The 13,806-nt window shown below is 43.5% G+C and overlaps 1 long non-coding RNA gene across 1 annotated transcript; it reads right to left on the bottom strand.

Annotated features, from left to right (window-relative positions):
- Positions 1-10,473: 10,473 nt before the first annotated feature.
- LOC309350921 lies at positions 10,474-13,058 on the bottom strand. The gene is made up of 2 exons (XR_014160600.1): positions 13,004-13,058; positions 10,474-10,774 (listed from the first exon to the last, which is right to left on the bottom strand). It is a non-coding gene; the product is annotated as an uncharacterized lncRNA (long non-coding RNA).
- Positions 13,059-13,806: the final 748 nt, after the last annotated feature.

The following is a 13,806-nucleotide window of genomic DNA, read 5'->3' as shown; positions in this document are numbered from 1 at the left end:
CCAGGTAGGGATGTGGGAGAAATTTAATTCAAGGTGAACTTACTGAATTTGCACTTTTGAAATACTATATGAACCCGAAACACAGCCATCTTTCAAAATTCGTACTTCTCCAAATGTTGATGTTTGGCTCTCCAGACATGTAATGTGTACAAAAATGCATATGCTAGGGTAAAGTGTGCCTATTACTGCATGTATTAGTGAAAATAACATTTTAAAATGCAGTATATTAAAGGTAATTGCTTTGCAAGAAATGTATATATTAGGAAAAATTTGCAGTAAGTGCTAATGAATTTTCACTTTTTTGGAGAATCAAATTTAAGATTGGGAAAATGAGAAAACAAAAGAAACTGAAATTGACAGATTGGCCTATCCATATTCCCAGGTACGTGTGTATAGGATTTCAGCCTTGGAGGTTTCTCAGAAAACAAAGACCCTTGCCCATGCCTTCATTCTAGTTTACTGCTTAGCTCAATTCACATCCAATACTTTATGACTGGCTACTAACATTAAAAATAAAGCAAAGCGAATATTTTAAGAGCACAGCAGGAGTTCTAGCTTTGAATCATAATTTCCTGCAGCCCAGGCAAGCCTCTCTATGGGTTTCAAATATTTATCTGTTGCTTTTTCACTAAGTCTTCAAAGCAACCAACAATAAAAAATAACCAAAACAGAACTGTAAGATTAAAATATGAAAACACTAAATATAAAGGTAGTTTATCCATTTAAAAAACATATAAAGGTAGTTTATCCATTTAAAACGGATAAGAAAAGAAAACAGAGCAGCAGTCAATAAAACCAACTGAGCAGTAAGAATATAAATCAAGGCAACCTGGTATAGGTATAAACAGAAATGAATTTTTTTAGTCTGAAATGTTAAAAAGACATTTTAACACATAACAGTGACCTAGGCCGATGAATTAGAAGCAGGAGAATGACAGCATAGGAGATGGAAGCTCAATTTTACATTTCATGTATCTCCAGCTATATAACTGGATAAAGTAGGAGTAAATACTTCTACTGTAAAAATCTTGAAAACTTTTCAGTAAACAATAAATATCATAGAACTGTAAAACTGGAAGGGACCCTGAGGATCAACTAGTCCAGCACTTCCATACCGGGGGTAGAACCTGCAACCTTGGGGTTATCAGCACCATGCTCTAACCAACTGAGCTATTCTTCAAAACCTTTACCAGGCACCTAAATGACAATATTGTGGGTGTTTTATGAATCTGGTTGGGGTGCCACTGCTGAAAAGACTAGATTGTCCGGAGGATGTCTTCTGAAGTTGATCTTAAAGACCTGGCAAGTTCACATGGCAGAAAGTGTTGCTTTAAATAACCACGTCCCAAACCATTTGCCCTGACATGTAAATATAGCTGCAGATAAGCCTCACAGTTCCCAACTTCCAGTCATTTCCTGAGCATCTATTATTATATAACCATATTTGTGGCTAGTATTAATGTGCTCTCATGGTTGGCATATCTATTGTGCTTCATTATCACTTATTCTTTGCAAACTCATGGATCATTTGGCAAGATGGCAAGTCTTTTCTTAAAAGGCTGTTTTCCCTCCTTGCCCAGCTATTTTTATTCTGACTGCTTTGATGTTTTTTCTATGTGCTCTTCTCACATCTTCAAACACTGCCAATTCATTAAGGAATTTCTCTGCTGGTTGTGACACTACTTTGATTTAGCATCATGCATCAACAAATTAAAATGGAGCATGCCTCCTTTGGTTTCTAATAGACGTACCAAGTGTGTGCAAATTTAACGCCACCTTTCTTTCTTTTTTTAAAAAAGTAATCATCTAAGGGTCCTCTGGGTGGGGGCTTCTAGTGCCCACCCCCTTCAGTTCGGAATTAGAGAGCTAGAATTAAAGTATATAAGGAAGGCAATACAAAAAGAGCAGCGACATACTGCAGGTGGTACTTTCCCCCAACATTATAGAACAACAACAACAACAACAACAACAACAATAATAATAATAATAATTTTTTATTTATACCCCGCCCTTCCCGGTTCAAAAACCGGGCTTAGGTAAGCTAACAACAAATTTAAAACACTTAATTGATGCAACAAAAAAACAGCATAAAATACAGTATAAAACGTGAATAACAACAAATTCAGAAGGGTTTAGATTCACCAAATAGGAAGGAAGAGTAGATTACTTGAGTGCAATAAAATAATATTAAATCAAAGTACTCCAGATTAATTACCGTATTTTTCGCTCTATAACACGCACCCAACCATAACACGCACATAGTTTTTAGAGGAGGAAAATCCGTAGGCATGCCACCCGTAGGCATTCCCTCCATAACACGCACAGACATTTCCCCTTACTTTCTAGGAGGAAAAAAGTGAGTGTTATGGTGCAAAAAATACGGTATATTCTCGGGAGGGGGGGGTAAATTTCTTCATTGCTTCTTTACAATAGCACAAACACTATTCAGAATCATGAACTGAAGAATGTCAGAAGCTGCCATATTAAAGTATTGCTACAAAAGTTGGATGCCACTTCCACTCTCTGCCAAGTGATAGCAAGATCTCAGGTGGTTCCAGGCACTCACCCGGGATCTGTGTTCCTTTGGAGAATTGAGACATGTCGGAGACTGTCATAGCTTTAAGAAATATGGTTTATTCGCCCACTGATACCTTCAGTGTGCATGGAGGGAGTCCAGATCTTACATTATTTCAAGAGGGGCTTGTTATCCCACCCCAAGTAGTGCAGCCATCAAGTCCAAGGTATCTTTCCCATCCAGCCTGCCCAAGATGGATCCCAGTCTTATCTCTCCTTTCTTCATCATCTAGCTCAAAAATTCCCTTTTCCTGTCACTTCAAAGACACACCCTATCACTTTGGCAACATCTGTCTCCTCAGGCCAAAGGATTCCTGCAGATGGCCCATCAACACCTTTTGTCATGTTAACAATTTGCTCTTCACTAGGCCAGCCAGGCTGGTTTGCATGAGTCAGCCCAGGGATTCCCTGTCTTGCACAGCTCTGCAGTTTATACTTTCATCCATATCCCAATTAATCAAAATCCAACCATTTATGAATTTCTAGGGTTTATGCCGCCCGCCCGCCCCCCCATCTATAACAGTACTTTGGAACTTTGCTACTGTTTTGGTCTTGCTCTTTAACCTCTGCATGCTTTTGTTTTGTTATAATTGCAACTTGTTCCATTTTGTATCCCAGGAAACGGATTGTTTAATGTTGTCAGTATTGATTAAACCTCTGCATTCTTTCTCAGGAGGCAGATTGGGGTTAAGAATGGCAAACTCGTACAAACTTTTGGAAAAAAACTAAACAAAACCACAAACTGAAAGCAGATTTATGATGGTTAACAGCTCCCATTTTGAATGGACTCTTCCGCAAGTCTGCCATGCATCAAAGATTTGATTGCACTTTTCAAACTCATGCAGATTTCATCACCCATAAATGAAGCAAGTAGTTCTCTAAGACTGATTAACCCAGACCATCGGGGAACTTGCAGTTTACGCGGCATCCTTGTCTAATCTGCCATCATTACAATCATTTAGGTCATTGCTGCACTCGGTGACAACTCAAGCTACTACATATGCAGAAAGGAGTCGGGTGTGCAGCTGATGCTGCAGAATGTCCTATTTTCCCAGACTTCTGCAGGAAAATAATCATCCATGAAGTTTTTTGCAGCTAGTTATTTGCATGCAATAATAATAATAATAAACCCTCCAGTAAAATAAATACAGAACAGTTGCTGAGTGAGGGCTGGAATCAGTTGTGTTACTTAATGATGGCAAAGGTGAAAAATATGCATGCAGGGCCAGCTCTACTATTGGGCAGAGTGGGAAGGATCTCTCAGGTAGCTGATTTGGGGCGCATCATGAAAGGGCAGCAAGTTTTTGGTTATTTATTTAATGGTTATAGGGTTGTACCCAAAGTTGTCCATGTGAGAGCAGAACCAACTTCCAGTCACACATGTGTGACTTTGCTTTCCTCTCCTCCCCCATGCAGATTCCCCCTGTTATGTACTGAAGTTCTCACCCTGGGCCAGCAGAGGGATACTGTAGATAGTTTTCACTCAGGTCTGCATATGCAAATAAGGAATTGAAAGTGATGTTCAGTGATTGGATAGTTACAGAAAGTTGTTACTGTTGCTTTGTAGCTGAGCTCTATATAAGCAGGTTGGCTGAATCCTTCAGTTCAGTTCTGTTCTGGCCTGTAAATAAACAAGAGCTGTTTGAAGAATCGCTGTGTCGTCTGATATGTTCACCCACAACTTAACATCCCCCATGCCCACAAAATCTGCTCAAGAGTTGTGGGCCCTCTGCAGAAAATTTTGTGGGTGTATGGAGGGATGTAGAGAGGAGGAGAGAAAGGTGAAGTCCCACTGAGTGAGTAGAAGTCCCCTCGTGTAATGCGGGATTCCATCCGTTGTATTTTTCTTTTTGGGGAGCAGGACAGGAACTTGTGACGATTTTCTTCCTCGGGTGTCAAAATAACCTGACTGTCTTTGGGTACAATGGCACCTTGACTTGTAGGGCACCCACTGCTGCCCCACAGAACACTGGTTGAAAACCACTAGCCTAGCCACATCATAAGTGGTCAAAGTAAACCGGGGCAATTCAGGTAGGTCACAAAGGGTATTCTTTTTCGACATAGACTCTTTTGTCATCTGCTGTCATGGATGTAGAGTCTAGAGCCATTGGAGTACTGTGTTGAAAGAAAAAAATCATTACAGTGGTACCTCAGGTTATGAACTTAATTTGTTCTGGAGGTCCGTTCTTAACCTGAAACTGTTCTTAACCTGAGGTACCACTTCAGCTAATGGGGCCTCCCACTACCGCCGTGCCGCCGCACGATTTCTGTTCTCGTCCTGAAGCAAAGTTCTTAATCCAAGGTACTATTTCTGGGTTAGCAGAGTTTGTAACCTGAAGCATCTGTAACCCAAGGTACCACTGTATAAATGTTTTATTTGGGTTTATAATATGGGCCTCATTCGGTTACAAATTGTGATGGTTTTTGCTTAGTAGTTTGAGAACGACTTGTGCACAAATCAGCACTTTTATCTAGCACAAGCTTGCGATATTTAGCGTCTGTTGTAAAAGACATTTTAAATACCTTCCAACCGTGGTTACTACCTCCTGGCTTCATCAATAATAGATGCACCTTACATTAGAGCCTAGCAAGGCTGTAAAGCTTCCTTGCTGCTGCATGAGTTAGATGGGCAGAGGTATCCTATATGCGCATAACACTGGGGGTGGATATGCAATGCCATTGTGGGAGCAAAACATGCAGCCTAGCGAATGCATGTTTAACCTGGGAGGGGAGAAGGAAATCACACAAACTGATGTCCTTGGAAACGCCACCAGTGTCTACTGATCAGGGACTGTGCAGAAGCTGGCAATCTGTCCAGGCACAGATGGAGCCAATGATTTCACAGCGATGGGAATGTGTCCCTAGCACACATGCCCCTTGACTGCAACATAAGCAACAATGTCATGGGCCCCCTCTCCACCAGCCTCAGTGTCACAGCCAGCAATGATCCCCAGGCATACACACATATATATCCAGGCAGAGGTGAAAATCCTTCCATGCTCCGTAAGGAATGACAGTAACTATCAGTTTGGGTTCCTTCGAGTTCCTCATTTTCCCAATTTTAAATTCAGTTCTCCACATTTCCACAGCAGTTTGCAAAAAATTAATAATAATCAAAAAATCCTTCTGAAAATTCATCCGCATTGGAGTGTGAATTTCTCCTAACATGCACATGTCTGCATGACATTTTACCTACTATAACAGATTTCTGCAAAGCAAATTCTCCTAATGTAATGCATTTTTTGTATGTTGCCTTCACTAAGTAACATGCAGCTTTTTAGAAATACAAATTGAAACAATTGGTGCATCACAGCAGCTGTGGAAAATTTAACCCTTTCCTCCCTTGCCATGGTCCCCATGAAAAACAACTTCTCAGAAGCTGCTATTTGCATTGGGGGGGGGACCCCTCCATCTGTGCCCATGAGGTATTTCCTCTCCCGCCACCAATGCAAATAACAGAAGCCATTTTTAAATTCGGACTACAGCAGGGGAGGAGTTATGGTATATTCTCAGCACATGCTCTTATCCGCTTAAATGTCAACCCCACACACCCCACCCAAGTTGATGCAATTTGCGTTTTGGATTCAAAGGCACATTCAAGATCACAAGTAGTTTGGCCCTGAATGTATGCAAAAGGAGTTGTGATATTAGAGCACTACGAAATGAGAGTTCAAGTGGTTCAGACTAAATATTCATTCTCAAGCATCAGTAGCCACAAGGAGGGAATAAGACCAAGAACCGTTCCAGCTTTCTGATAGTTTAACCATTACCCAGCATGCGCGCGCACACTTCCACTTCCATATTTATTTCATCTTTCATTCAATTTCCCCCCATCAGGATGCAGAACATCTCAAAGTGCTTTTCAGTTAGCTGCTACTCCTCTTAAGATAAGCAGGAGATAGAGGAAGAGAGACAATTGTGGATGATTTCACGAGTCATAAAACAAGTGGCTGGCCAGATTCTATCAACAGCTGCTGAGGGGCTTGTCTAAAGGCCATTTTCTCTCTCTACCTGACTGTACATTTTTGCCGTGCTTACAGCACAACGCTCTTATCTCTTTATTGCAGGGTGCTTTCCGTCTCAACCAAAATCCCTCCCTACATCATTTAGGAGCTGCAAGAAACATGAGCTCCTGAAAGGAACCAATCCAGGCCTGCAAAATTATGGGATCTGTCACCTGTTTTTTTGGAAATTGACTACACGGCACACAATTGCATCACCCTGAGTTGCTTCTCAATGTCCCGGGTGTCTTGATGCATTATTGCAGTGCAGTGATGTACACGTGTTGCAGCGGTCCAGCAGATCTGGCATCCAAACATCTCTGCACCTCCCACTGCACAAGGGCCATCCCGCTAACGTGCTGTTTCTAACGGTCAAACTATATGCTTTGTGAATACTTATCCGTTTCCCCAATGAGTGCGTAACCCTGGTGTGATTGGGCATGTTTCTCTTTTGCTCTGGATCCTCATGTGCCGCACGATCTGCCCCCTTCTATATTTCTCTTGCTGCTTAACACGTATGTTGTGTATTGAGTCAAAGGATTTTATATCTGTATTATTATTGTCTGTAATTGCATTAGGGTAAAGTAACTGCCTTTTGGTTCCAGAGGGTACAGCTACTATTGGTTCATTTAAGCTGCTGTATTTGGATCCTCTGTCTTATTGGTTGCCTCCAAAAGGCAGGACTGTGATTGCCTGATATTGTTCCCTCCAAAATGTATCCCTTCTAGCTAGTTCCCTGTCCCTATAAATGTAGCTCTCCCCTCCTCAGGTTTTAGTCTTGTTGCTTTAATAAAGAAGTGTTACTAGAGAGCTGTCTCCAGCATATTATGTCAAGAGAGCTGAAATCACAAACCCCACGTCACAACAACGTAAAAACGAGGAAAGCAACTAATGACAAATATTCCTTGACAAATGCAGCACTGTGAGAGCTTCTGTAGCCAAAACAGCATCACCTACACAAAAGAAGAAGGTATCAGCTGGCTCAGGGAAACCCACAAGTTTGAAACAATACAAAAAAATATGCAGGGGTACCTCGGGTTAAGTACTTAATTCGTTCCGGAGGTCCGTTCTTAACCTGAAACTGGTCTTAACCTGAAGCACCACTTTAGCTAATGGGGCCTCCTGCTGTTGTTGCACCACCGGAGCACGATTTCTGTTCTCATCCTGAAGCAAAGTTCTTAACCCGAGGTACTATTTCTGGTTAGGGGAGTCTGTAACGTGAAGCATATGTAACCCGAGGTACCACTGTACATTTTTTTGCAGGGTGGGGACCAAGACAGGGGTGGGGGAGAATCCAAACAGTCCAATAAGAACTTAGCTAGCTCAGCAGGCATGGAATGTTGAAGAACTGGAAGTGTGCAGGGGAGACTTACCCATAGAGGCTAGTGGCGCAGGGCGCCAGGGCGCCAAGTTCTGGAGGGTGCCAGGGAAGAGGTGGAGACTGGATGCAGCACCTCCCGGCATCAGCTCACTGCCCTCACCCGCCTCCGCCATGCCACACCGAAGCAGCGCCGTGCCCGGAGCCTCCGCCTGCCGTGGCCACCACAGTATGAAGTGGCCAGCTGAACTGGGAGCCACAGTGTTCAGCCTCCGCCTCTTCCCCGCTGGAGAAGCTGCCCTCCAGCCGCTGCCCGCCTCCTCCAGCCCCGCAAAGCTGGGCACGTCGCCAGCAGCGCTGTCTTCCCTAAAAAAGGTTGGCAACCCTGGGAGACGGGGGGGGCGTGTCAGAGGGTTCTTTGCACCACGGCACCTGATATACTTAAGATGGCCCTGGAAGTGTGGACAAGGAAACTGAGGCAGAGAGGAAAGGGAATGAGGTATCCTAGAAGAGGTGGTGGCTGGCTGGCTGGAACCCTGAACAGGAGCATTCCTTATGGCAACCTTTTACAGCAAGCCCCACTCATTATTTTTTTATTTTCCCAACTGAGCTACAGAGCAATATTACCACCGCACCTATCTCCATTGTCTTGAAGTTAAAAAAACTCTGGGGTTTGTGAAAAATTGAGGGTGACATAAGGTAAAATCAGTGGCGTAGCATGGGGGGTGCAGGGGGGCCGGCCGCACCGGGCGCAACATCTGGGGGGGGCACGCTCGCTGCCTCCAGAGTCGCCAAAGAGCCTCGGGCGCAGGCTGTAGCAGAGCACCATGTCTTGCGTAACCGACGAGCTGTGCGCGCGTCCTGGCTGAAGGCGTTCGGCAGGCAGAGGCTCTCAGCGGTCCCCGCGCATCAGGGCCGCGGAGGGCGCGCCAGGCAGCCCCTCCTCACAGCCCCGCCGCCATGTTTCATTTTCCTCGCCTCTCTGCCCTCCTCCTCCTCCGGGCAAGCAGCGTCGTTTGGGCGGCAGCGTCAGCGGCAACTCGCCTCAGATCACCTGACACGGACCCGCCGCCGCCGCCGCCGTGGCTACCTTACCATAAATACCCCAGCCCAGGCAGCAGCAAGAAGAAGCTGGCAGCGGCGGCAGGTTAGGGGTTAGGGGCGCAAATTACTTGCCTTGCCCCGGGTGCTGACAGCCCACGCTACGCCGCTGGGTACAATCCTATGCACGCTCACAAAGTAGTAAGCCTCAAATTTAATTATAAATAATATTACAATGTTAAAAATATTATATTAAAATATTTATATGAGTGTATGCCCAACTTATAGCTGAGGCCTGTTGGACTTCTATAACACGAAGAACAAATAATAGTGTTAACAGGATACAATAGACCTGAATTGCAGTAGGCATGACATAAAAAGCCAAAACCACCTTAAAGGGGAGTTTATCTTCTTTCACGTGCAGGAGGAATGCCTCTTCTAAGCAGACACCGGAGTTATTTTTTCTAGAAAAAGAGGTGCCGGAACTCACCATGAATGCCTCCCTTGTTCTCTTATAATGGCAATGGCATCCACCAGAGAGGTGCCAGTTCTGGTAAGTTCTAGCTGATAAAAAGCCCTTGCTGACATCTGCTGCAACACATAAAACAAATAAAACATGATGCTTGGTTCAGAAATATTGCTTTTGCACATGTAAATTAATAAATTCATTGCCTAAAACTTACAATTAATCAGTTAAAGTACTGTAATCATCGCCCCACTTTTGTCCTTGCCTGGTCAGTATCTTCTGCATGTCAAACATCAAGCCCCAACCCCTAGGTCCCACCTCCAACGCAACTGTGCTCTGGTTGAAGTAGCTGACCTCAAGCATCATGGTTTGAAGGATGAACAATCATGATCTGAGCTGAGCAGAGGAAGGATCAGATTCAGCCAGCATTCTCAGGGATGAGGGACATATGGAGGGCCATCAGGTTCCCCATCTCTGAAACCAAATAATGGGTGGGAAAAGCTCCATCTTCTCCCCAATGAACAGATTGCCCTCCCTTGATCAGGATTATTAACTCTCTTTTTTTTCTAGTAAAGTTCTAGACAACTTTCTATATTTACACCTCCAAGAACTAAAACAGTATGTATGGCTATAATTGGCACTAACATTACAAATGCCATATCTGATATTCCAGCTATTAACATTCCATATCACTTTCCAAGTAATTCGAACTATTAAATTATACTTCAAATATAACTTGGTGCTTACAGTGTCTTCAGTATTAGGGTTCCCATGGCAACCATAACTCTGTTCCTCTGTCTCGGTTATAGTTTACATCAGAGTATATTACATTCGTTATACTATGCGAACACTTAGGTGGCTGGGTTATGAATATTGCAGGAAATATATCTGAAATATTCTGACTTTGGAGCAAAGTTCCAGGGTTTTGCACTAACCAAGAAATCCTGCATATAATCTTAGGACTCGCTGTTCACATATCTAGGCATTTCAATCCACTTTTCACTACTTAGTATTCAGTTACTTGAACATGTGAGCCATCTCTTTTGCAAATGATGGCAAGGCGACACGTCAGCTCGGAATGCAACGTCATTTCTTTCTTCATTTCTCAAGGTGGTGCGTGATAAAGAAATATGGTAAATGGAACCATAAAAACTTTGCTGGCTGTTTCACATACAGAGGCTGTGGTGGAAGTTGGGTCAGCTCTTCCCTGCTTGCCACAGGACCTGAACCAATAAGTTGCTGAATTAGTCATAATGATGTTGTTGGCTGCATATTTCATCCAGGATCAGAGACAGCATGGGAGAAACAGCAGGAGATGGTAGATATTGCTTTCAAGTCCTGCTTGCAGGTTTCCCAGAAATATCTGGTTGGTCACTGTGGAAAACAGGATTCTAGTTGAGATAGGGCTCTTCTGATGTCTCTGTGGCAATTGCATTCTTTTACTGAGCCGGTCGTTTGAATGTGCATCTTCCTCTGAACACTTCAGGGCATAGCTGTCAAGTGTCCCTTATTTGAAGGGACAGTCCCTTATTCCAGCACCATGTCCCGCTGCTGTCCCTTATTGATAGATGTCCCTTAAATGTCCCTTAAATGATGTCCCTTAAATTTCAAAGGGAGCAGCTCCTCTCCCTCCCTCCCTGCCGGCCAGGGAGGAGGGCGGCTCCAACTGTGTTGCTTGGCTGTGTTGCTCACCCAACAAGAAGTCTAAGAACGACTGGGGGGTGGAGCTTGCATGCCTTGTGTGTGGCTAGTTAATGCAAGCTGAGGGGTTTTTTGAATGCTGGACGCCATTTTGTTGCACGTGCTGCTGCAAACTTTGCAGTGCAAAGCCAGGCCGGGGAGCCATCTTAAGTTGAGGCTGCCTAGGCCTTGTGGTGCATGTGATTCAGATTCTATTCAGTTGAACCTCTGGTTACAAAGTTGGTTGGACAGTGTTCTCGAAGCTACCCAGCATGAGTTTGACCAGACTGCAGGAGGACAGGAAGACTGGAGTGCCTGGAACAGGTGAGGCTGCAGGTCCCTTATTTTCAAATCTGTAAGCTGACAGCTATGCTTCAGGGTTTTAAGGTTCAAAATCCCATCTACTAACAGCAAACACCTAACCTTGAAAAAAGTACTGGCTGCCAAATGAGGCCATATTGCTTGTCAGACGCTGCAGACAGCCACAGACAGTACTTATGAGAGGTGTGACCTGCTTCATTTATCACTCCCAGCACCCTGCATGCTCTGCAGTTCACAGTTTATGGATGTGCGTCCCCCTCCTCGTTCTCTGCTAAAGTAAGAGCTCAAGCAAGATGCAAGAAGCCAGAGTCTCTAGAACCTGTTGTGTTCCTATTTCCGACGCAAAGAAGCATAATCTCCATGTATTATTGAAAGCCATGGCATTTGGGTCAGTACTTTACCTTTCCCCCATTTTTATGTTGTCATTTTCAAGGCGAGTGCAGAACAGGTCGTCAAGGACAAAGCCCGAAAGAATAAATAAATGCTACCTTTCAATCAATGGACCGACAATAAGACAACACCTGCAACTTATAAACGGATTGCTTATAGATGCAGGCTTTGTTTCAACAAATATGACAACATTTGGAATGAGTTCATACAGAATGTAGTAGGCTGTTAACATCTACATATGTACAGTGGTACCTCAGGTTACATACCCTTCAGGTTGCATACGCTTCAGGTTACAGACTCCACTAACGCAGAAATAGTGCTTCAGGTTAAGAACTTTGCTTCAGGATAAGAACAGAAATTGTGCTCTGGCGGCGCGGCGGCAGCAGGAGGCCCCATTAGCTAAAGTGGTGCTTCAGGTTAAGAACAGTTTCAGGTTAAGTACGGACCTCCGGAACGAATTAAGTACTTAACCTGAGGTACCACTGAATTAGGATAATAACACTATATTGGTTTATATAAGAATGTATGGGAGTATATTACATTGGGTTTTTGTATCTTGGTTTTCCCCGCTGTCTTTCTTATACACATCTTTGCTTTCCCTGCCCCCTCACTTTCTCCCCTTTTTTTCCTTTGTATCACTTTATTTCTTTATAAATGAAATACCTTCTATAAAAAAATTAATATTAAACAAAATGACAAAGCCCCAAAGAGAACAAGTCTATTCCGCATGGTCTTATGCATAGCAAAGTGTGCAATATCACACTTTCTCCTGGGGGGGGGGGGGAGAAATGTGGTTGGACCAGATAGCAAGGCAGTAGGAAAAACAACAGTTGGCCAGGACTGTTTCAAAGTTTACAGCAAGGCTGGGGAACCTCAAGGGCTGGGAGCCAAATGTGGGCCTCCTAGCCTTTCAATGTGGCCCTCTGGGATCTCTCTAGATCCCATCCCCCCCAACCCCTTGCTGGCCCTCCCTCATGCCCTCCTTGAATGCTTTTGTCTAATAAATTATTATTATTATTATTATTATTATTATTATTATTATTATTATTATTATTATTTATTTGTACCCTGCCCATCTGGCTGGCCTTCCCCAGCCACTCTGGGCAGTTTCCAACAAAGATTAAAAATACATTAAAATGTCACACATTAAAAACTGGGGCTGTCTAGATGGGATATGCCTTTAACTGTAATAATGGCTCTTGCCTGACTGACCGGAGAGAGGTGGATAGATGTAGAAACCTCTGGCGTTCCTACAGCTGCATCTTAGCCTGCTGTACAAAGGTAACAGTTACATCCATTGATCCATCTACTTTGGCATTACCCATCAGCCCCCAGAAGGGTCTGCCCAAGATAATGCGGACCTCCATCCCTGCCTCACAGCATTGGATTCATGGACCAGGTGAACCTACCCACACTAATTGTGGTCTTCTGGCCACATGCGATCCTGTTTGCCCATTGCCACTTGTCCATCACCACTCATAGCATGACCATTATTGTAAAACGGTCATCCCTTCATCTTACAGAAGTGAGAATTTCCACAGGGAGTTTTAGTTTTTACTGCTGTTTCATTGAAGGGCAGGAGTGAAAGTTGAGGTTTCTACTTACCTTGTAAAATGGGCTTTCTGGCAAATAACCAGATTAATGTTGCTATGGAATTTTGGGGTTGTTGCCATGGAAATATATCCCCTTGTACAGAGGAGTAATGAGGCTACTTTTTGTTTCCTTTTTTAAAAGCCTAAGCCCACATTAATGTCTGGAATCAGTTAATTCCTATATTTCTGAATATTAAAATCTGGTTCTATATCTGACACTCTAGCTTCTCTTCATTCCAACCTAGTTATTTCCAACCGTCTGTTATAAGATAAAAAAATTTCACCAGTAGTACCTTTCTCCACATCCCTTCATTTATACCACTTTAGTGTACCTGAGCTCTGTGTAGATTACTTCTCAAGCCAAGCTGGGTAAATAATTAAATCAATCAAGCATTTTAGCTATTTCAAATGAACTACGTGCTT

Source organism: Podarcis erhardii (genome assembly GCF_964252035.2).
Source record: "Podarcis erhardii genome assembly, chromosome: 10".
Taxonomy (NCBI): domain Eukaryota; kingdom Metazoa; phylum Chordata; class Lepidosauria; order Squamata; family Lacertidae; genus Podarcis; species Podarcis erhardii.
Note: the sequence above shows the minus strand (reverse complement) of the source record. Positions and strands in the feature narration are given on the sequence as shown.